This window comes from Nipponia nippon, unplaced genomic scaffold (genome assembly GCF_047370975.1).
Source record: "Nipponia nippon isolate SJK-2023a ecotype South Korea unplaced genomic scaffold, ASM4737097v1 scaffold_28, whole genome shotgun sequence".
In the NCBI taxonomy this organism is placed as follows: Eukaryota; Metazoa; Chordata; class Aves; order Pelecaniformes; family Threskiornithidae; genus Nipponia; species Nipponia nippon.
Genome location: NW_028262345.1, coordinates 1,975,122 through 1,998,787, shown reverse-complemented (window position 1 = coordinate 1,998,787; position 23,666 = coordinate 1,975,122). Strand labels below are relative to the sequence as shown.

At 50.7% G+C, this 23,666-nt stretch overlaps 1 long non-coding RNA gene across 17 annotated transcripts in view; it reads left to right on the top strand.

The window, feature by feature from the left end:
- The window catches only part of LOC148054979 (uncharacterized), a 35,325-nt gene that overhangs the window by 11,047 nt on the left and 612 nt on the right, over window positions 1–23,666 (top strand). For 3 of the 17 annotated variants that reach the window (XR_015706063.1, XR_015706060.1, XR_015706073.1), the window contains 11 exons: window positions 1,538–1,728; window positions 1,904–1,960; window positions 4,053–4,128; window positions 6,841–6,954; window positions 7,314–7,463; window positions 15,536–15,712; window positions 15,872–16,092; window positions 16,477–16,557; window positions 16,695–16,792; window positions 21,421–23,121; window positions 23,468–23,571. This is a non-coding gene — a long non-coding RNA (uncharacterized LOC148054979). Of the gene's footprint in view, window positions 1–1,537; window positions 1,729–1,879; window positions 1,961–4,052; window positions 4,129–6,840; window positions 6,955–7,313; window positions 7,464–15,535; window positions 15,713–15,871; window positions 16,093–16,476; window positions 16,558–16,694; window positions 16,793–21,420; window positions 23,122–23,467; window positions 23,572–23,666 lie in introns of all 17 variants that reach the window. The other 14 variants (XR_015706075.1, XR_015706070.1, XR_015706071.1 and 11 more) reach the window with 14 other exon arrangements.

Below are 23,666 nucleotides of genomic sequence, written 5' to 3'. Positions count from 1 at the left end.
ACAAGCTTTGCAGCACGTTGACAGAGCAGGTTGAAGCGCTCACTACTGGCTCGCCTCTGCCCGCCTCTGTGGACAAATGGAAAGCCTGTTTCTCCAGGGCTGACAGTTCAGCACCTTTCACCAGTTCTGCTAAGGCTGCAAAGGCTTGGAAATAATTAACTGCAAAGGAAAGAATTTCATCTCAGGTTTCTGCTGACTGATGACACAGGCAATTTATGATGCCACAAGAAGCTCAGGCTGGGATTATTTCTATGTAACTCCCAACGCTGCTGCTTGGCAGCTTAGTGACTGTGTTGGAAGTGACTGAACTAGATTAATACCTTGTGGATTTGAACTATAAACTTCCAGGGGTTTGGAGTTCGGGGGCTCGGCTTAGCTGAGTACAGACTAGAGCTGCGGCACTTGCAACGTCCTCATCTCCCTTTCCCGGTGCCGGTAGGTGGGACCTCTCAGCACAGCTCTCCCCTTTCTCGCCCGGCTGGTATGATCTCGCTCGTCCATCTCCAAAGGCCGCAAAGGGTTGGGCTGTGAGAATAGCGCGGGATCAGTCTTCAAAGTGTCCTTCCCGTGAAGCCTTGGCTTGGCAGCCTCAGCGGGTCTGTGCCGCCGCTCGCGCTCTGGAAAACGAAGCGAGCGACTCCTGCTTCCTTGGGTGCTAGGCAGAGAAAACGTGATACCTGAGCAGGGTGCTCAGATGTCACGGCTAAAGGACGGGTGTATTTTGTTCCTGTCTGCTCTTGGTCTGCAACAGGAGACGAAAGGCTCCTGCTCCAGTAGTGGTTTCGGCTGCAAAGAGAGATCACTCTTTTGCAGTTGATGGCTGTGGGTTTCGTCCCTGTTATTTACCTGTATCAGTCTTTCTGATTGGGACTCCACAGGCTGAACCAGCAAGGTTCTCCGTGCACCCTGCCACGAGCGGAGAGATAAGATTTTCTGAAGAGAAGGACCACGGGGCAGGGGGGCCAAGCCCGCTGATTTTGCACATGCCTGTCTGCACGATCTTCAGCCAGCAGCTTACCCCCAATTATTCCTGGTCTATCCTATCCCCATGGGCTGTGAATACCTCCCTGTCTTTGCCGTGCATTTTGAGATCATCAGGTGAACAGTGCTGTTCAATCTGTTCTTTACAGTGAGACACCAACTGCACATCTACATATTGGTGAACCAACAGCTCTCTGACTCATGGCTGTTGGGCTCCACTCTGCCGAGGAGCCCATATTCCCTTTCTTCGTGGGTAGACAGCCCTGGGTGGCATAAAGTACACATTGAAACGCGCCGTCCAGGGATATGAGAAGCATCTGTTCCTTCCAGATGTTCAGTCATCTCATTGTTTGTTAGGTTCGAGGACAGGAACCCCCTTCAGTTATGTGAGGCACTCGCTGTTCTGAGATGTCCGGGAGAGTGTGTGGGGTGGGGGGAGAATTGGCTTTCTGCGACGCCAGCAAGGAATAGAGGCAGAGGTTTCGTGCTTTTTGGAAAACACTTGAAAGGCCTTTGAGCTCTGGCTAATCTCCATTGTTCGTGTGTTTTCCGGCAGCAGAATGAGAGAGGAAGAACGGAAAGAGGCAAGAGAGCAGAGCTGAGAATTAGAACTGGAAGCCTTTCCCGTGCTCAGGCGAGCTTGGCAGAATCCATCGTGGCAAATGGAGCTGGATGCAACAGAATCCAGGCTTAAGCTTGGCTCAGATCTTAGACCCAGCAGAGCCTCCTTAGATCTGCAGGAGCTTTGTAAGTAGATGAATGCATTTCAGCCAGCCTCACTGAACCAGACACAAGCGCAGCTGTTGAATTCAGCTGTGGAACGGGGCAGAGGGTAGCGTTGCCCAAATTTGAGGCCTTTTTGCCCACAGCCATTTTATGTCTTTGATTTTTTCTACAGTCTTATTTTCTTCTTCTGCTGTAGATCATACAAGACTGTTAGAACTACACATGCATTGCAAGCTTTGACCCATTAATACAGGTAAGCTGAGGCACAAAGCTGCAAAATGACATGCACAAAGTTGCCAGTAAATGTTTAGCAGAGCTGTGTATTGTACCTGAAATGCACGGAATTCCACCTTTAATCCTCTCCTCTCCCAGCACGCTGTGCTTTAGCACCGTATGGGCCATTTGCAGTGCAATTTTGGTCTGTCTGCGTCATTAGATCCTAGCTGACGGGTGGGTAGTTAGAGATCCATCTGAGTTTCATTTCTGATGGAGACATTTCTAAGCACAGCAATACCTAAAACAGACATGACTTGAGGAACAGAGATAGTGTGGCTCTTTATTTTTCTGTATGGGTTCAGCCAGGTACGGATTAGAGCAAGGCCGGAGTAGAAACTTGACATTGGCTAGAGCAGCGCCAGAAAGAGCTGTCCCTTCAGTATATCCCTCCCACTTTGATCCACTGAGGGAAAACACTGTGCAGCCCCCAAACTTTCCCACTCAACACTTGTTCCCTTTCCTCTGCACCGGAAGAAAAGCTTTGTTAAAAAAGAGTCGTTTTCAATTCAAGATTTTAAATGTTTTGTTCCTGACGGTGAGTCAATGATTTTTCCAGTCCCTCCCCCACAATAAACAAGTGCAGGCTGAGTGTGGTCCAGAGGAAAATGTGAGTTACACATGTTCTGGCCACATGCTTCTCCGATACCAATGATAACCATATGGTGGCTTTCAGACCCCAGCTCTCCAATGAGGAGAAATGTTAGCAAGAATCAGTGGAAGCTCCTGCAGAGTAGATACGTAACCCAGCCTTGCCTGTAGCTGCTTGCACGTGCCCAGCAAACACCTTCACAACCTAGTGCGGTTGTAGGGCCTTGTTTTGCGGTTCAGATTGATTGGGCTAATGAGCTTGGTTGAGAAACTCCTGCAGTACAGGAACCCGCGTGTAACAAACTCATCACTGAGCCCACAGCTCCTGTTGCACTTCTCTGCTCCAGCACTTTGCTGGGGAGAGGGGAGCATACTGCCCATCTCCGCTCCTTTCCGTGTGAGCACAGAAACTGTATTTTCTGTTCTGGGAAAGAAAATTAGAGGGGTTGGGGAAGGGCAGAGATGGGCCTTGGGCTAGTTTCAAGGTTTAGAGGCAAACCAAGTACGATAGGTACATTATAATTTTGGCATCTCACTCATTTAGGATGCAAAATTACTAGCTAGAACAGTCCATAAATTGCTTGTCACATTTGAGGACTCTCATAGAAGCAACCCTGTCCCAAAACCAGTGCAGGAACCACAGTGTGCAGCAGGCCCCCGGAGCGTGTCGTACCACCATGCCATGGGATGATACTGCTTGCATACCACGCGTGCAGAGCTCTCGGCTCCCTGTAAGTTAGCATCACCATCATCACCATTTTCTGCAGAGTAATAGGAAAGCTGAAGCCCAGATATCCCAGAAGACACTATTCCCATCACGACCTAAATACCTTGGAAGATTGGGTCATGGAAGAAGGTCCTCTCACTTTGAGGCTGGTGTCTTAGCTTCCCTTTCTCCAAGCTTGCCCTGGCCTTTGCTGGCACACAGTGTGCGAGATTTCCCCATGCATGGTTTCCCGTTCCTCTTTGAAAACAGCTAGTCCTTGCAAGCACTCGGTATCTCACTTACCTGAAGGTTCATTGATTATTTTTAGCGTAAGATCTCAGCTAGGTAACCTTTGTTAAAGCTAAGCTAAATACACAGCAAACATAAGCTTTACTCAGGCAGCAGTTCACAGGAACTTGGCAGAGGCCTGCCTGCATTTCAGAATCCTTGTCCTTTTTCTAGATGAAAGCCCTGCAGAAGGATTTGTTTTTCAGACAGAAGGCAAGCCAAGTTGGTGATTTCATCCCAAGGCAGGCTGTGTCAAGCTGGTCCTATTCAAACACGCAGGAAATCAACCTTGGAGCTCGTTCAGAAATGAGGATGGAGAGTGGGGGCTGAGAGGGGGGCCCTGAGGAGGACAAGATCTTGGATTCTGAAACTGAGCTCGGAACAAGCAGGGAAGATACCTGCTGTCAGTGTAGTCCTGTAAGGACCCGTCGCTCACCCTTTGAAGGATTACCTGGCAAGGCTTCAAGTAGCATTTCTTAATTTCCAGGTCTTCCAAGAAGCTATCCCCTCTCTGTCCTCGTGGAGCCCTGCGAAGGCCATGCACAGCATCGCTCCGATAAGAGGTCAGGTGGCTACCACGGGCGAAGGCAAATTTTCCCAGAGTCCCCTCGTTCCAATCCTTTTTTTTCTGTTTAAAGCAATCATTGTCTAATTAAAGCAGTTGCTTTCTGAGCGTAAATGTGGATTACTAAGGAGGGGAAGAGAGAGCGCTTGCTCTGAACAAGGGAATGGGGAGAAGGGAGAGGGAAGTGGAAAAGAGACTCTTGTGAAGTCGTTCTTTACAAGCTGTTATAATGATCTCCACTTAAACATTTGTAGAGCAGCTATATAACAGCGGTGGTAGAGGGGAGGCAACGGATGGCAGAATTCAGAACATTTGTTCTTGGGTCTGCTACAAAATCACTGAGATCTTTGGACAGTCCCTTCCCAAGCAGCACAGGAAGCACAGTGGAGAAAAACTTAATTTTATCTGCTGCATTTCCGCAGCTGCAAACTTGCCTGTGGATCGGCAAAGTTATCACTCCAAGAACCTCCAGCGCTATGCAGCATTTCTAATACAGATAATCACATGGAAAATTAGTGAGAGGAACCCGCTTGGGATGTATGTGTGAGTGTGTATAATTCTTCATCCCGAAATAACATCTGCAGGACCTTCTGAGCAAGGCAGGCAGAGTTTGCTGTCACTGCTAGAAAAAGCTCAGACCTGCCCCTTTGCGCTTACTCTGTCTACAGAAGAACTTCAAGGACTTCAGTCCTTCCTTTCTAGCAATTGCTTTCATGGATCCAGATTTTAGTGGTTTGGTTTTTTTAAAATCAAGCACTTTCTGATGTGAATAATACCAACAAAATGTTTGCAGCTTGGCCTGGAGGATGGGAAAAATGCAGATACCAAAAGCCAAGGCAGTTTCTTAATGTCGATGCTCATTAGGTCCTTTTTAACATTAGTGGCTGGTGCTGGAATCTGCCCACGCAGGCTGGAGGCTGAGGAAATATTATTTGAACACATCTGCTCCAAGAGATACTGTCAGACTGGGGGAGCATCTTGTGGTAATTAGGGGAATTCATTTCCTTATTTAGTCCAGCAGAGTTTTTTCCTGATTGCTTTTTTTGGTTTGTGGGATCCTTTAAAATTTTATTTCCTGCATTTTTTTTTCCACAACTGAAGGGCTCCCAGGCAATATTCAGACCCTGCGTTCACGTAGCACCTTCTTCCCTGTTGCAAAGCACCTGGCAAAGCTGGGTAAGAAGTATTTCAGAAGTAAAGGAAGCGAAACTTGCAGCCAGGGCTCGAAATACAACACAGAGTTGTAGACCATAATTGCCTTTCCTCTTTCCTGTCCCTGCCGTGTCTTCTCCCTCCTCCCTCCCCATTTCCCAGCCTACACGTGTGCATCTGCTCTCCAGATACCCTACAAGATCCCAGTGCCGGGGTTAAAGCAGACCAGTTGACTGCTTTTGACTCTTCTGTCCAAAATGCCCTGAGCTCTCCCCTGATCGCTGTTGTTCCAGTGGTCTGCACTTAGTCGTAAAAGAAAGGGCTTGAACCGGATCAGCCGGGCGACGTCCCAGGCCAGAAGTGCCTTCTGCCTCTCCTTTCTGCTGCTCTTGCCAAAGGCAGGGTGGTACCTGTCTTCCCCTACTCAAAGCTCAATCCCCCAGCAACTTTTGTCTCCCCATGAGCACTACTTTACAAAATCTTTTAAAGCAAAGGACAGCTTTAAGTCCCCGTCCCTTTTTCTGAAAAAGGGGCCTTGAATACAGCTTAATTAAAAGCTCATTCTGCATAGCTCATTTGATGTTGGTTTTGAAATTCTGTGCATTTTGTTTCCATTCTTACTCTTTTGTGCGTTTAAATCAGTACATTTCCAAATAAGGTTTTTGTGTGCTCACCGCAGATCTCTGTACGCGCTCCTTGAACCTTAATGCTTTTTGTAGCGTTGAGCAGTGACAGGGTTATGCTAACCTCTCTGCTTCACCAGGCACATTTGTTCCCTCAAAATCAACACAGCAGCTGTAGACACTGACATCTGAAACAGTCCTGGCTCTCTTTATGGCACAGAGTTTCTCTTTGGGCTATGTGGATTGCACGGAGTGCCTTGCAAGGAACACAAGCCAGAAAAGCAGGTGCTCAAGGACGATGAACCCTTAGCTAGGAAAATACAGGCTCTCGGGCTGTTTTCTTGTTGGCCAGTCTTCCCACCTGAACAGGCAACTGCTGCCCTCTGAGGCAGAGCGGCGTGGGAAGGCAGGAGCTTGCCAGCAGCGGAGAAGCTGCCCCGAATCAGCTTTTGAGTTAGGATGGGAAGGGTGCGTGTCCTGGTCCATAGCCACCCAAAGGTCCCCACAGAGCAAATATCTAATCCTGGCATCGGAGCTTCAGCGCAGGGAAATGGTGTGACTTGCATAGAGCCGGGAGCCAAACACAGGCAGCGTGACTGCCAGTTCGGCTGGCTAGCCGGTCATCTGGGAGCCAGCCCACGGGGCAGTTTTATTTGGCATGGAGGAAGCTGCTTGGGCAGCTGGCTAGACTGGGTGGACATGGCAGTGGGGACAAGGTGGGTTCACTTCAGGCCAGGCTTGGTTTGGGGCCAGGTGCAGCTCGACCCAAATCTGCCAATTAAGCTAAAAATGAGCACCTGGCTGGGCTTAAATACTGCTCTACGGAGAGGAGGGCTGGCCAGCCTTCCTCTCTGCTTGCTGAGCTTCTGTGGCCCTTCCTGGGGAAACTGGAAGCTTGAAGGAGAGGAGCTCTAAGCGGGAATATGGTTTTGCAGGAGATGAATGTTGGAGATTCTGGCTGAAACTTCTCTGCATCAGATCCAGGAGACCAAACTGTGCTGCTTTCAGGATCCTCTGGTTGGCAACATGCAGGAAAACCAAGGTGGAAAGTGAGTACTACAGCATAATGTTAAAGTACCAATGCTATTTGAACTGGGGTGAGGGGATAAAGCTGTGCAGTGGCTGTGTTTTTATCTAATTGCACTCTGGGGAGCAGGGAGCTAGGGAATGCTGCTGGGAGAGGAGGGAAAGGGGGGTGTGTGTGTTAGTTTTTGAAAAAAAAAAACCCCTCACTTTGAGAAAGCAAAGGTCATCTAGAAAAAGCCTGCGTTGGGGGCAAGATCTAAGAAACCTGCAAAAGTAATGCAGGGTTTCCCCCCGCTCCTTAGTTCCCATTTTCAGCTTGACCAGTTGCTAGAGCCCTTCCTCGGGTGGCCAGGGGTCTAGAAGCCCTTTTCTCTCCCTAAAGCAGGGGCAGATAACAACAACAAATGGCTGTCTTGAAGAACCGAAGGTTTTATTGGAGCAGCTCTCTGTTTTGTATCCGGATGAACATGCTGAGAGGACAAAGCGATCAAAAGGTGCTGGGAAGATGCAGCTGACACGAAGGCAGTGCAAGGTAGGGGGAAAAACTTACTTCTGTGAGCTGTTTAAGATGGCTGGGAGGGTGAGGGCAGGGCTTTGTTCAGTGCCTTTTGCCTGTGCCACAATCGTGTTAGTGCCGAGATCTGAATAGTTCTAATTTTATTCCTAATTATCTGTGCTGTGCACAGATCATAAAAACCAGTGATGTGGTTGCCCAGTAGAGATGAAAGCTGCTTACCTGATGTGTACGGTGAATAACAATGAGAATTAAGTTGCATGTTTTGGAATCACTTCTGCTGTTCTAGATGGATGAAGCTCTGCCACGAAATGGTGGATTTCCTTAAGCTTCCTCTGTTTCTTAGCACCCACGTTGTTAATTTTCGTAGGACTTTCCCGTTTGTTGTTCTCAGCCTTTGGAAGCCAAATGCTCAGAGGTGACTGCCTGGCATCTGTCCATATTAGTTGTGAAATGGGGAAGGTTGTGACCCAGAAGTATGAAATTTGGCAGCTTCCCCTGCATGTGCTGAGGGGGGGTATGGTTATTGCGGGGGGGGGGGAAATCTCTGAATTAAGGAGGAGCCTGCGTTACATTCCTAAGTGTAGTTCTGTGCATGGCATGACTAATGGAGAGCCCTCCCGGGACAGGGGGAATGGAGGTGGTGGTCATGGGGTCTGTGTCTTCAGGAGTCATTTTTGTTGTCTGATACTAAGAAGTGAGCAGTTGTCATGGTTACCGGCCTCCCCTTCCCGGTCTTGCCAAATGTCTTCTCTGGAGCCTGAGGCTTGGAGCAGGATTCGGTGTTTCTCTCCTGTTGAGATCGCACTCTGATCCAAGCACCTTGAATTTCAAACATGCCTACTTTGGCAGGCTGGTGTGATGTTTATGTATGCTTGGGTACCTCAAGAGCCTTTGGTGCCCCTGTCTTCATAAGAACAGGAAAGAAGCAATAAAAATGACCTATGGGTATACTTGGGGATGCAGCCCTGTGTCCGCAAGTTGGGCAGAGATGTGGGCTGTCTGGGTGGGCCTGTGGGGTCTCAGTTCCCTGTACCGTGCCTGGCCTCGGGGGCTCAGTACAGGCGGTGCCTCCTGTGGAAAAACTTTAAGGGATCAGAAAAGCTCTATCTTCTCTCTCATTCTTGCTTTCTGTGTTCAAACCTCAGCGTGTCTAGTTATGTAGTGGCCTGAACCACGGAGGTCAGTCTTTGCAAACATTTTGGCTCAAATCTGACTCTTCCCCCCCCCCCCCCCCCCCCGCCTTTTTTCTTTCCCTTTTTCTCTCAATGCCAGCAGAATAAGCTTGAGTGAGAGGTGAACAGGTAACAAGGAGTCTGTTTGGGTGTGTTTTAGAGCTGGGTTTGGCTGGCATTGCTTTAGAGAGTGAACTGAGCTCTGAAAAAGGGTTCATGTGAGTCCCATGCAGTGAGGGGATGGCAGGGATCACAGCAAGCCATGCTGTAGAAATTCTTGGAGCAGGAGGAAGGTGAAGAGTCTCAAAGGAAATGTGAGGTCATTTCCCTTTTAACATAGTACATTTCAGAGATATTTTAGCAATTAATCAATATCGAAATCTGCAGTCCATTATAGGGCTTGGCAATGTGTTATTTTATAGTCTAACAAATGGGAGCCTGCCTGTGCTAATAGGTTGAATCTCTGAGCTACAATAAAGGTTACTATCACATGTTGAGTGATAACGTGCTCCTCCCTGCCTCTTTTGAGATGAGGTCAATTACGGTTACCATCTATGGTAAAGATTTTCTTCCAATTAAAATGACGAGGATGCAAGGAATCCACTTTTGCTTTCTTTATTTTAAACTTTAATTACCAAAAATCTAGGAATGAGGGGCAGGGGAATCTCTCTGCATAGGCGGCCAAGTGTTACGACATAGCTTTGGCTTCAGGTGCCGAGGCCGCCGCTGAGCCCCTTTGTAGCCCATGCTGGAACATCTGGTCCATCTCAGGATGGAAGGTCAGCCTGAACAGCCGGGCAACGGAGTCTGGTCCCGACTACTGCACAAGTGCCTAGACTGTGGGGGCTGGACAGCTGCGTCTGGCGTAGCGAGCACGGAGCTGGGAGCCTGCACAGCTCGAGCCGCTCCTGGGGAAAGAGCTCAGCTTCCGAGGTCGCGCTGGGAGGTGCGGGCTGCGAATCGGCATCCTCCCTTCCCCTTCTGCCTCCTGGATGGCTTTGAGCGCCTCTGAGCAGAGCGCTGGACTCGCGGGATGCCTGGGCTTCCCCAGCCCTCTGAACAGGGTCCTGGTGAGGTGTTCTTGGCCTGGTGTGTGCACGTAAGGAGGCCTTGTGGTTAGGGCAGCGATCCCTTTCTACTTTACTAGATCTATAGCTGGTGATGTTGGCCAGTAGTTATTCCTCAGCTCTGCTTACCTGGTTATAAACAAGCTTGGGTCTCTCATCCTTTGGATTAACTAACCTGCCCATCGTTTTTCGGGAAGATGTTCTATTTTTCTTGCGCACACCCTCTTTGTTCTCCAAAAAACCAAATCGCACTTCTGCCTGGAGGCTTATTTGGAGTAGTGGACAGTGAGCAACCTCTGGCTCTGCTGTTAACTAACCTGGGCCCCTCTGGAGATGGAGAGGGAGTTGACTGCTGCCTCTGCTTTAGGGGTTATCAGGGAACAGTGTCGCAGGAGTGAAAGGCACTTGTCATTTAAATAGCATTAATAGGGCAATTATTATCTTAATAAAATGACCGATTATGACATTGAAGTTGTATTTGAGGTTTAACAGCTGCAGCAGCCCGACTGAATTGTATGTTTGTTAATCCTCAATGAGGGTGTTCTATTTCACTGGGTGATGTTTATTTAACGTGCAATAAGTGTCTTAGTGAATCTCTATTAAAGGCATATGTGGAAACCTTAATTTGAAGCATTACAGAAGAGAGTGAGACTGTTCAATTCATAAAATCCTCTTTAAACACTGTGAGCTCCAAACCCCAGCCAGTGCCAAAGCAAACTGTATCCTGTAAGCTCTGTGCCAGATGTCTCATGTGGGGTATACTCGGGGTCCAAAGAAAATAAGGTCTGAAGGGAACAGTTTGGCCATTGAATCTCCAATCCAGCCTATATAAAGGGGGTTTCGTTTCCATTCAGGAAATACAAACCTCTTCCATATGGATCCTGTTCAAAGTGTGTTTGCTGAACAATTCTTCCCAGCAGCAGCGATTCCCAGTAACACCTACGCCTGTGAGCAGAAACTAGATTTGGTGGGAAGGTTTGGGAAATATCCTAAACCTCTCTCTGAGTTTCTGAGAAAGAAGAGCCAGTAAATCAGTCGGAGGTGTCTCTGGGTGTTCGTGTGGCACCAACTGGTGCCTAGCCTGGCGTTAGGCACCCTAGCTATTCTGATGGTGTTCCGGGTCAGATGCGAGATGAAGCCTTAGCAAACCTGAGTTTCTTTCTTGTGTGTGTCCTGTGACTTTAGGTAACTTGCTACCGTGGTTCGTTGTGCCCTGGGCAGGCCACCCCAGGATATTGGGGAATTAACTTTTGGGAGACTGAGATGGCGTCCCTGGAGAGCCTGACTTTACTCTGAACCTGGCCTGTTCCTTTCTGGGTGCCTCTGCATGGTATTTTGCAGGTAGATGCATGTTCATTTTGCCTGTGTTCAGAGACATTTGGACATGAACCAGGCCTGAACTGGCACCCTGTAGAAGTGGTGAACTCAGCTAAGAGGTGGGATCCTTTAGTGCCGATTTGGCACTGAATTAGTGCAGCCACAGGACTTCCAGTTGGCTCAGACATAGGCGTAGCACACGTACAGACGTGACACAGGCTGTATCTTGAGCTCCTCTGAGTTTTGTGGCAATTCTGCTCCAAATCCAAACGTATGAACTCTGATGCCAACCTTCTGTCTGGGCCAGGACCAGGACATGTGCTCAGCTTTCCTTCCACCTATCCGTGAACCCTTCTCGATGGGCGAGGGAGGGATGGGCAGCCCTGGCAGCCTTCACAGCGTGAGCTGCCTTCGCTTTGGGTGAAACGCAGTAATTAGAGAGGGACCAACGCTTAAGGCTCCTGGGAGCTATTGCCAGCCCTGTGCTGTTTCCTCAGGTGGGGAAACATCATCTCTGAGAAACTTATTTGCTGGGGTGATGCCTTCTGCATGTCTGTATGAGGTCATCTGCTGTAATGTAATGTCTTCTCTGTTTTCTCATTACAAAGGTGGTTCTGAAGTATTGTCCTGCCTTAGAGGAGGAAACGGAGGGGCTGAGAGGATTGCCTGAGGCTATTTGACAGGGCAGCAGCAGGCTGGCATAGAAGCTGTCTCTTGTCCAAGGGAGGTTATTCAGCTCCCGTATGGACAAGACTGTCTTCTCCCTCATCCGTGGCTCCTGTTGTCTCTAACTCAGCTTTCCTCCGCTTGTGGTGTAAGATATGGCTGAAACAGCTTGCCAGCTTGCTGAGCTCTCCTTGCTGCTCTGACCATGTCCCTGGCCTAGGTGCCAGCAAGCCCAGCAGCAAATGGCAGGGCATACTGCTCCGAGTCTGTAAGAGCTTTGCTTGGGGCGGGCGTCCTGCTGAACATGCCCTAGCTGTTGTGTGGGGCTGGAGACCTTGGCACTCCTGGCTAGCAATTTACCTTTCCTTGCTTGTAATCTCTTCAGGGCAACAAGCCAAGCAGGCCCATAGGCATGATTGAAACATGGGATAAATATTCCGAGTGGCTTGATCTATAGGAACAAGCGCATGGGGGAGGGAATGAGTTCATCTCCTCCGTGCTCTTGGCTGCGGCAGGGCTGTTCCTATATTCCCCCGTGTGCCGCAGTGGGGTGATAAGCTGGTTGCAGGGAGAACTCTCTGTCCCTTCCCTGGAAGAAGAGATTCATCTGAACCTTCCTCCTGGGAGCGGTCCTTGGTAGGCAGCTGAAATTTTCCTTTTCCTCTCATCCCATGACTGCTAGGGAATATCTAGTCCCTTGCATTGTCCAGAATAATTCCACTGTCCAGAGGATTAGTGTGTTTCAGTATCTGTAGGCTGGCTTTTGAGCACTTGTGAGCTTTTTTGCACTTTTGAGCTGCTTTCTCCCCAGTTGGTCCCTCCAGCCCTTAATAATTTCTCTTGTTCTTGAAATAGCAGGTTATTGCAGCTTGCCTGCAGGAATATGTTGACAATGAAGCAAAGGACATCTCTGCTCCTTCCCCGCCTCTGCCCCAGCCCTGATGACCATGGCTGTAGTCGTGCTGTGGAACATGCAGCCCCTCTAAAACACCTCTGGTAACTGAAGTGGATCTCCATGACCTTGATTTCAATTTGGTGACTAAACTAGTCTGCAGGCTTTCCAGTCCTATCAACCCCATTTAAAAAAGAAAAAAAAACCACCATACAAAAAAGTACAAAAGCTCAACAATAGCAAGAGTTATAAGTACAATTTTTACTGTATACAGTTGCCCAAAGAGGTGGGGTGAAATTGGTGTGAACTTGGGTGCAGCAAGTTGGATCGAGCAGTGTAAAAGGAGCGTGGTGAAAGGTGACACGGTACCCTGTCATGTTAAAGACATCTTGGGTTTCTGGCGCAGAGATGTGGGTAGAAGGGTGAATGATAACTGTGTTTGGTGGAGTGAGGTGTTGTTTTTGAGAGGGGAAGAATTTCATTTCTGATGGGAAATGTTTTGAATTTCACTTGCTTTCCTCTGCTGTCTGTTCCCAGCTCAGACAACTCTTCTGTTCTTCAGCATGCTTGCCCGGGGCTATTGTATATGACTGTTTAAACACTGTTTAAACAGCCATAAGCCTGTTTATTTACTGAGGCTATAAATTATCTTGAAATCAGAATTCATCACCCTGCAAATACCTTGTTTTAACAGGCAAGCTGGCTCTCTGCTAGAATGGCAATGGTAATAGACCTCCTAGCTGCTCTGCCAAGTCTCTGCCAAGGGCGAGTGTCCTTGCGTGGGCAATTGCTGCCTTCCAGAGATCCAGGCAGGCTCAGAGGGTTGATTTCTCTTTGTGGGTTTATCTGCTACTGTATTGGGGAATGCAGCGGCCAGTGCGGGTCTCTGATGGATGAACCGTGTGTCCGAGTTATCTTGTGCTTGCTGGGATTTGTTAGGAAACTAATGATCTGTCTAGCCTGGTATCTTCCAGGCGTTAGCAGCAGTTGTCTCGAAAGAAAGCACGAGAGGCTGATATTAATCAAGGAATGAGCTTTTCCTAGTGGAGTTTTCTTCCTCACCCCAGCTAGTAATAGGTAACTCTGTTTCTGAAGCGTGTGGCTCTTAAACAACAACAAAACCAGCAGTACCCTGTTCCGTATTACTGGGGTTGTTTCTTACTTTTTTCCTGAGGCCTCAGACTTAGTGAGTAACTGGAAGAATTTGTCTGAAAACACATAAACGTCGCGCTTCCACTATGCGAAGTGTAAATTCCTTGTCAGAAAACTTCTGTCTCAAATGTTTGAGCTTGGAGATTTGGCCAGTCAAGAATAAAAGCCACCAAGGTGGCTGTTGTAAACTCGCTGTCTTTTTGTGGTCCTGGCTGTTGCAGAGGCTGTGGGTTTTCCTGTGGGTGCTGAAGTTTTCTTCTCTCGTTAGAAGCCGCTCCTCACCTCAAGCTGAGTGCTGTCATAGCAATCCGGGGCCCAAATGCTGTTGCATGAGCTGTGTTGGTCGGGTTGACTCACTCTGGCAGGTTTGGTAGCAACCGTTAATCATCTGACTTACCTGTTCTGTGCTGTGTAAGCTATCGCCTCTGCAAATTGCTGGAACCACAAAAACTGGAGATGGGAAAGATCTGAGGTCATCCAACTTCTCCATTTTTCCCCCTATGGGGGAAGGCTTGTTCCCTACACTAGATTTTCCTGTACTGGGTCCAGCTTTAAGTGACTCAAGCAGCAGGGTTTTCATCGTTTCCCTTGGGAGCCTGGCAGATTTCTCACCATGAGAGATGTTTTCCTAATCCTCCACCTGATCTGTTCCCCTCCCTGATTCCAGCATTGAACTGGAAGAGTGGACAGCGCAAAGCTACAGTGGGTTAATGCTCATCGAATTACTTGAGTACTGTCTAACTCTTTCTGGGTCACTTTGCATGTCCTGAATAAAAAGGCTTTTGAAAAGAGAATGTGATGGTGTCACCATAGTGACACTTACCTTAAGACTGGCAAGCGTTGATAGTGTAGGTAGTGTGAGTACCAAGAGCTGTGGTCCTTTGTAGGAGTCGCAGGTTTGCAGCAGGTTTTCTTTTCTATGGAATATAAGTGTACCTGCAACTGGTGGGAACTGGGAAGATCACCCCTGAAACTTGGCAAACCAAACACAGGGCAACTGCTGTTTTTATTTTAGGCTTTGCTTGCGCCTAACACTTAGTCAAGAAGCTTGATTTTTCTTAACAAGCTGAGGATTTTCCCACGGATCGCTTTCTTTGCTTATCCTGTCTGTGCTGCCAATGCTGTGTAACTAGTAGCTTGACTGTAATGCTGAAGTAATTCTTAAAATATTGTCTGCTAAATAGATCGGTCGTGACGGGATGAAGCCATTTTCCATGAAAGATGAGTGGGATCAGACGTTGGATACCCTGTCAAAAGGGAGCCTGTGCAAGAAGGGGGAAATAAATGTTTAAAGTGTGGCCGTGCAAGGGACAAAACTAGAAGCAAGTCCAGTGGTCTACCGCTAAGATAATTCCAGAAATATTTAGGACGGAGTGGAAAGTTGGTAGTGGTTAAGAGGTCTGTGGTAGTGTAGTAACTCATGCAATGGGAAGCTTTGGGTTTTTTTGTTGATGATCACTTGGGAAGCTGTTTTATGGTTTATCTGAAATGAGCAGTGGGGTCTTGAACCCTTACTCTCCTCCCTGGTTTGACCAGGCCTAGGGAGCGATGCTGTATTTGCACCTCTGCCAGGGAAATAGAGGGTGTTTAGCGGGTCCGTGCTCCTCGCAGCCCTGTGCCATATGCTGGTCCTGCTAACCTCTGGGTGCAAAGGGAGGAACTGCTGCCTTCGTGGGGAAGAGAGGTTTTTCTGCTCCATCGAGCACTGTGGCCGTGCTGGGGGGGGCAAAGCCAAAGAACATGACTAATGGTAACATAAAGAACCACCTTCCGTGCGGCCTGATTCACCCGATCCTTGCACAGATTCAGTCTTTCCTCCAGGAATGTTTGATAATGCAGCGCACACCGCTGAGATCACCCTTCTGGCAAGTGCCTGCTGTGGTATGAGACCCAGTCATCTGGCAGCACGTTGCTTACTGCAGTCTCCCCGGCAACCCTCCATGCTGTTCTTCTTTGGAAGCTCTGTGTATTTGTAAAGGAGCTGTCATCCTCCTTACAGTAAGTGCAGCAGATGTGAAAGATTTTACCTGTGCCAATGAACTCCAGACCAGGGTGCTGTTGCTCTAAGGAGCGATGCGGCCTTGGGAATAGTGCTTCCCTCTGAAAGACACTGTCCATCCACTCATTGTGTCCCAAAATATCTTTCTCTCCCACTAGTTACCCTCTCTGCGTGCTTTCTGAGCCTGTTTCTGCATCTCTAGCCAGCCGTGCTTGCATGAAGAGGCTGGGCTGCCGTGAGGATCACCGGATATCTCCGCTGAGGCAAGGCCTTGCAGCGCTGGCATGCACCACAGAAAGGATTCACTCCAGATGACAGGTCCTAAGGTGGATTTACCAGTCCTACAGTTGTTTGTAGCACTAAAGCATTAGTGCTCCCGGTAAGGAAGCAACTGAACTGTGGCTCAGACTGTCATGTCCCATGGGTGCTTCTCTTGAGCAGAAGCTGCTGGTGGTATTGCTCTGGAGAAACAGCCACTCTCTCTGTCTAGGGTGTTTAAACCTGGCAGTTCAGAGAGGCAATTACCTGCTTCCAGTGTCCCAGAAAGAAGTCCTCTGAACTGCTCTGAGAGAGGCTGTAAATCGGGTAGGGTGGATGCTTTGTCTTCTGAGTAGACCTAGTAGATGCTCAATGCTGAATAGAAACAAGCTCCATCAGTGTGATGCCGACTGCTGCCAAAACCCCTTCTGGAACTTCAAGGCTTGAAGTTTGTGTTCCGTCTCCTGCAACTTACAGAGAGGCTGCTCTTACGTTTCCTTTTCAGGTTCATCTATTGGTAATATGGAAATCGAGGTCTGGCATTTTTTTCTTGCTGAGGAGATTGTACTTTGTTGGGGCGAGCAAGGTAGGGGGGGAAAAACTCGGTACGCTCTTTGTGTGAAAGAACCTCCCTGCTGGATTGTATATGGACCCGAGACCAGAGGACTCGGTCCAGTTTCATCTGCTTAAAAATGGGCGTTTAATGTACGTTCTTGATCTTAGGGTGATCGGTGTGTAGCAAGAGACTCCTGTCTCCTTGGAGAAAGCCAAAGCCACTATCTCGGAGTAGCTGGACCATCTGACAGCTGGACTTAAATGAGGTGACGGTAGGAGCTGGCTTAGCCAAAGCATCTCGTGTTCCCTGTGGGTGACTGTGTGCTCTTGAATTATAAAAGCTGCTCTCAGTTTTGTCCCCCACTGTGAGCCCTGGGAGGGAAAGTGCTGGATTAGGCACAAGCTCTGGTGCACTGCACAGTTGGTTTGCTTGTCCGCTCCGTGTTGAGCGGCAGCTGCTGGGAACCTGCTCCCCTGGAGCTTTCCTACTGCCTTTCTGTCAAAATCCGTGCTCCCAAACCTGGGCAGACCCCTTGCCCAGTATACCTCATCCCCGCTTTGTGCTCTCAGCCTTAGGTTTCTCCCGAGATGCCTGCCAACTGCGCTAGACAGCCGGGATGCCGGCGTGTGTTCAGTCAGGCGCTTTCCAGGAACTCTGCGGCGGCTGCCATGTCTGTAAATAGTGTCACTTGATGTTTCCCAAGGGCTGGAGGGGAGAAAAGGCATTTCCCTCTTGCTATTGGGGTGATGCTGCAACGCTCACGAGACAGGAGATGGGAGCTGGTTTACCCAGTGCATCCAGGATCTGGGCCTGGGGAGGGAGAGAGGGGGGAACCTGCCCTTCCAGCCTGCAGAGCCCCAGTTTAGCAGCACGATCTAGATTGGAGTCGCTGGGCAGAGAAACCAAGCGGGGCCGAGGCATTCGGCACTTACAGGGAGCCTTCAGCCGTGATAAGATAACAGTTTGAGTAACTGTGAGGTAGAAAGTCTGCGTAGTGGATGGAGATCATTGTTGTTGAAGGATGTTATGGAGACAATCCACTTAAAGTCTTGGCTGCTGTGCTGGATTTAATTTTTTTTTTTTCTCCTGCTCATCTCCCCATCAGCAAGCTGGGGAATACGTGTGGGAAACAAATCGGCAGACAGACAGTGGCATGTGAAGCGATTCTCCCTGCTGGCACAGATGTGACTGCAACGCAATAATACAAGTGGTGATTTGAAGGCCAAAGATAACTTGCTGCTTTCTTGCTTGCAAGCCCTAAAATGGTTTGGAGGAAGGAGGCGAGAACCTGAGCCTACTGGTTTGTGAGGGATGTCAGATGCTGCACAGCTGCTTTTTTATCTAATTGCTTTCTTCAGAGCTCATAAGCAGTGGGGACAGGCTAGCGTTACAGCACATGATAGCATGAACCGATGCTTTACTGGTAGGCAGGCACATGTGTTTGTGCAAAAGGCTGTTGTCTTCCAGATGAAACAAGCCCTAAGATGTCTGTAGAGATTCCCCCCCTTCTCCTTGGGCAGCACACAGGCTCTCCATCCCCATGGGGTTTGCCATGCAAATGCTGGACAGGAAGGAAACGAGGTCTCCCCTAAACCTTGCCGTGCTCAGTTGCATGAGTGAGCAAGCACCTGGTATGATGGATTTAAAGAAGGACATGATCCTGTATGGTGCGATATAGGTAGTGGGGCTGGTCTTTGTGAGCACAAAGGAGACATGGTGGTAGAAGGGCCAGCCAAGAGCGAGCGAGGGAGCCGTGGCCTCGTGGTGTGCATCGGCACTTGGGGCCAGCCAAGCAGAAGGGCAGGAGGCAGGGGAGCGGGGATCGGCCAAGCAGAAGGGGAGCTGGCGTGAGATCCGGGGCCGGGAGGGCGGCGGGCGCTGTGCCGCCTGTCAGCAGTGAATCGCAGCCCGGGCACGGAGCGGGGTGCAGCTGCCATGCCCGTCGGTCGTGGCTGGAGCACGGCGGCGGAGTGCACAGAGAGCGCGTTTCTGTGCAGCCTGCCCTCTGTGGTGTGTTGGTCCGCTGCCCTGCAGCACGTCTTTCCGAGCAAGGCTGAGGCTTAATGCCTTGTCTGGAGAAAACGGAAATCTTTTAGGTGAAAAAGAGTAGGAGAGAGTGCTTTATGTGCCCTGGGTCAAATCCTCTTTGACCCCAAAAGGGCTTTTTAAGCACCCAAGACTGCTGTGGGTGTGGAGCTGCCTGGAACAGCATGCGGCGTCCAAGGGAGCAGGGCTGTGGAGCAGGATGGTGCATGGAGCTCAGTGCTGAGGCAGACCCCAGCCTGGCCCTCTTGCTGTGCACGTCCCCGGGAGCAGCTGGGCTGCCCCAGCCGGGCTGTGTGAGAAGGCTTTCCAAGCAATTGTGTGGGATGTTTTCCTTTGATTCATCAGCTGTAATTTCTCCCGAAGACCTGGCATGCTTTCCTGGTGGTTTGCCTCCTGCAAGTCATCTGTTCCCATCTGGGACCGGCCGCTCAGGGTCCTGACCTCCAGGCAGCCTTGCCTGGGTTCACTTCCAGGGGATGCAGCCTTTCCTTCCCCCCCTGCCCCCATAAGTATCCCGATAGCTCCCAGCGGCCTGAAATCCCCTCTGTTCCCTGACCTTGTTGTTTGTGCTGGCTTCCTGGGGTGAGAGGTTGCCCCCAATGATTGCATTGGGTTCCCCGATCTCTTTACTTTTCTCACAGTTTCTAAGACGACCGGTGCGATGAGATGCAAATGTCAGACCCTCTTATATTTTGTGTGCCTGGGGACAAGCCTGACTCTGCTGCACCTCCAAGCTGCTGCTGGATTATACAAACCCCTCGTCTTGCCTCTGTTAACAGTTCCCACCCGCAGCTCAGCAGCGTTTCACCCCGGCTAGCCCCGAGTACAGGCTAGGGCCGGGTTTGTGTTGCCGAAATCCCATGGTTTCGGAAGTGCACCGCATCAAAATGAAACGGAGCGTATGGAGTCTGATAACTGGTTTCTTTTAATGTGAAATGAGCGGAGGGCTGTTTCCTTTGAGTGCTGAGGCTGAAATACTGCAGAGGGGCAATAGTTTGGGAACTGCTGGTGGACTTGGGGGGGGGGGGGGCAGATATCAAGTGGGCTGCTGGCCATCAGCCAGCTCTTTAGGCCTGGACCTTTAACCTGAGGGATGGGACTTTCCAGGCTGATTCAGAGCTGCTTTTCCCCCAAAGCACCTCCTTCAGGCACCTGGCAGAGGAGGCCAGCTGCTGCGAGCCGCCTAGCTGGGCGCTCCATCCAGCGCTGCCTACACTTGTTTCCCTTCCCTCCCCACTCATTCTTTCTTTCTCCTCTTGGCTCCCTCCCCTCTGGCCTTTGGGAGAGGGGTCTGGGGCTTGCAGCCCGCAGCCCTGCCCCTTCAGCGCTTCCCTGGTGATGCTTCAGCAGCCCTTGCGCCTTGGCCGAGAGGGACATCTAGTGGGTTGGGAGCTCAGGGACCTGCTTTTTTTTTTTTTTAATTTCTCACATTTTAATTTATTTTTAATCCTTACGAAGGGCTGGTTTCTGTAGGAGCAGGAGCTGAGGTTTCTGAGTAGTCCTTCTGTACCGATTGCCTCGCAGCAAAGTGGACCTTTGGTGGGCCAGTTCACGGGGTGTTTCTCTCCCACCTGGTGCCGTGTGAATCTTGGTTGGGGCTCTTGGTTCCCCTGCTGCTCTCTGGAGGTGGCTCTGTCCTAATCTTGTGTCGTGACAAGGTGTGTTGAGCCCTTGGGAGACCAGCGGGTCATCGCCTGGGTGCTGAAGGAAAGAGTCTGCCTTCAGGGGGGAGCACGCCTGCGAAATGGCTGTGCGATAGCAACAGGACCTGCTTGTTTTGGGTGTATCCAGGTCTCCGAGAGCCTCCCTGCCCCTTGCATGTCTCCCAGCTTCCCCAAGGCAGGGCTAGTCTTTAACTTAATGTTTTATCTCTTGCTGAAATCCTGCTCTTGGCACTCCTCCTCTTCTCGCTCTATAAGCCAGCAGTAGCAGCAGGGAGGAAAGCGCATGAGGAGAAAGGTTTGTGTTCCTGTGCGCGGCTGGGGAATGGCGGGGTTTGTCTGGGGGAGAAATCGCATCTGCCTCGCCACCGGAGCCTGCAGGTCTCTGGTCCTACGAGGAGCTTCTGCAAAGGAAGCAGAGAGGTCTTGGCGTTATCTTTTTTTTTTTTTCCTTTCTAGTACGACAACCCTGGCCAGGTTGAGGGAAGCTGTGTTAGGTGCCGGGGGAAGGCTTAGCAGATGCAGCTGTTCCTGCAGCGCGGAGCTTGGGTAGAGAGTGAGAAACATGGGATGAGTGAGGAGCAGCTGCCAGGAGGAAGGACATCGGATCCTCTTAGGGCAGTACCTTTCCCTTCACTCTCTGTGCACCCTTCCTGGGGCTCCTGCGTGTCGGCTGCCAGCACCCAAGATGAGAACTGGGTGCTGCTAGCGAACCAGAGTGCTCTGCTGCTTTCCTTACTTCTCTCCTGACTTCTGTCCAAGCCGGGGGGTAGTGGCTGGACATTTTAGACACCCCTAATTAATATTAGCTTGCTCTAGCTGGGAGCAAGTCACCACTCCGTGTTGGTACCTACCAGTCCTCAGGAGATGGCGAGCATAAAAGCTGGGCAAGGAGGGCACCAAAGCAGTTGTTGTGCTGCTTTTAAAGCCGTGAGCCCTTGCAAAGCTTTGGGGTAGGGTGCTCGTTGTAATGCCGGTTTCCTCCCTCTTCCCGGGGGAATTGCACTTAATTCTTTCTCTGTACAATAGAAATACTCCAGACCAGGTTATCAAGCCCTGGAGGCGGATTTAAGGGCACTGGCCCTTCTCTGAGAAGGGGAAGGTGACGCTGGAGTCATCGATATCCCCTTGGCCAAACTGGAGGCCTGAAGACCGCAATCCAAACAGGACTCCTCTTGAGTTACAGGCACAGCAAACGCATGTCCGCAGCGACGCCGAGAGCGAACGCGGCATTTTCGTCTGGCCATCGCCCCCCTCTAGCTGGGTTGATGTTGTGAGCTGCAGTGGTGGGAGGAAGGAGCCCTTCATCACAGGTTCGCTGAGAGGTTGCTCGGAGCAGAAGCGAGTGCAGTCTTCCTAGGTAATCAGATCCCAGTGTGTGTGTTTGGGGCATAAAGGAAATGTGCTGGCAAAAGCAAGGATGAATTTGATGCCTGAGCCAAAAAGGCTTTTAAGAAATCCCTCCTGACCCCAGTAATTCAGGGCAGGTGATACTTGGTGTGGAGCCTATCTCAAGCGATGGCTGAGAAACGCTGCTGATCCGTGCGCTCCAGCACGCGTGCCGTACGGAAAGGCTGCGCTGGCCTCTCGGAGACCGCCCTGCCGCTGCGGATCTACGCTGCCCGGGACCGAGCTGGCTTCCTCAAAGCCCCTCGTGTGCGTAGTGCCAGCCTGTCAGCGGGGCTTTTGGGGAGGACAGAGGCGTTGTGTCGCACCTCGCCGCGGTGGGTTGCACGCGGTAAAACAAAACCTGTCCGAACGTGCTTCGATTTGGTTTTGCTTGCACAGGGTTCATGCTTCTGTTGGGAAGAGATCTCCTGCACTCTTCTTGCTCGGCCCACATGCCCTCCTGGCTGAGAAAGGATCCCAAAGCTGCCTGTGTGGGTGCAGCGGAGAGCAAGTAAATGTTGCATCTTGTGCTCAGCAGGTGACAAAACATCCCGCTGCCATTCCCTTGTGTGCAGGACCAACCGCTGGGCTCCGATGGCTTTGGGTGAGCTGGCCTACTCCTCTTCTCTTGCATCCAGTCCAGGCAGGACTGTTCTGTAAGTGATATGATGAAACGTCCAGGGCTGCAGCAGGCAGATTGGAGGCTGGAAAATCCAGGGGTGGGTGCGGCGCCGGGACCTTTGCAAGTAAGACAACGCAAGGAGGAAAGGGGACAGAGTCCCTGCGTGGTTGGGGCAGGGAGGACCTCGTATCCCCAGGAGGTGGCCTGGATTTGGCTGGCTGTGATATTTAGCCACTGGTGCCATACCAGCCGGGGTGCACAGGTCCTGGAGTCGTACACAGGGAACTGGTGTTCCCGAATCCGCCACGAGATGGGGTGGCCGGCGTGGCAGCCCGTGCTCCCCTTGGCTCCCGGCTGAGCCTGTGAGTTCTGGCTGGTTCCAGGAGGCCGGGACAGGGGTGGCCAGGACAACGCGTGGCTGCTGAGTCCCGTTTAGTGTCCAGCACTGCCAGCCTAATGCCTGCAGGACTTCAGGGATGAACTCGCCTCTGGGGCAAGCTACCAGTCTGTGCAGGGTCCTGCATCTCTCAAACTGCTGCTGTTTGGGCAGGGATAACTCCTGCTCCAGCGCAGTGTAGCTGGAAACCCTCGAGTCCCCAGCTGAGGGAAGGCAGCTGCAAAGCCCATCATGGTTTTCTGGTCTCTTACTGATGACAACGGCTGAGCCACTCTGGTCAGGAGCAGTTTTGGGAGGTGGGGAGCAGCAGTTTTGGGGTTTGGCTGACTTTTCTCTTCCCCGGTTTCTGTTTTAGTGATACCATCGGCCTGGGCTGGGCTGCGAGGATCAGACGGCTCTCCTGCACGCAAGGAGCGGCCAGCGCAGGACTCATCTGTACCCACCCCAGCGATGAGACAGGAGCGAGGGTCAGGACGGAGGTAGGAAAAGCGGCAGGGAGGGAAGACCCCTGGGCAGGGGGGGTTTAGCAGTGTGCAGTTTGGGCATGGAAGCAGCAGATGGCTTCAGAGCTGCAAGTTGTGCCTGTAGCAATGTTCTTGTTGCTGCTGGGGAAAACAGAAGTGCTGAGTGCGGCCAGCTTCGGGGGAGAAATGCAGCAATGCGCGGTTCGGGGCCCTGGCAGCTGCTCTGGGTCCACCCACGTGCCAGTGTTGTGTCAGAGATCAGGGGGTCAGCGAGTGACCACAGCAAACGCTTCTTTTTTTATGTTGCTGTAGGACTGTGTAAGCACAGATATAAAAATGTTCCTTAACTCTTTCTCTCTAGAGAGCAATGAGGCATAGGTGATCTTCCCGTGAGCCCTCGCAGCCTGGCTTCTGGTGTGCCCCGGATGATACGCCAGCCCTGCCAGCCGCCGCGGAAGCCCAATGGTGAGATTGCCAAGCGATTAAAATCCTCCTGTCTCCAGCAGAAAGAAGCTGGCAGGAACAGAGCAGCCGTGTGGTGCGCAGCACCAGCTGCACCA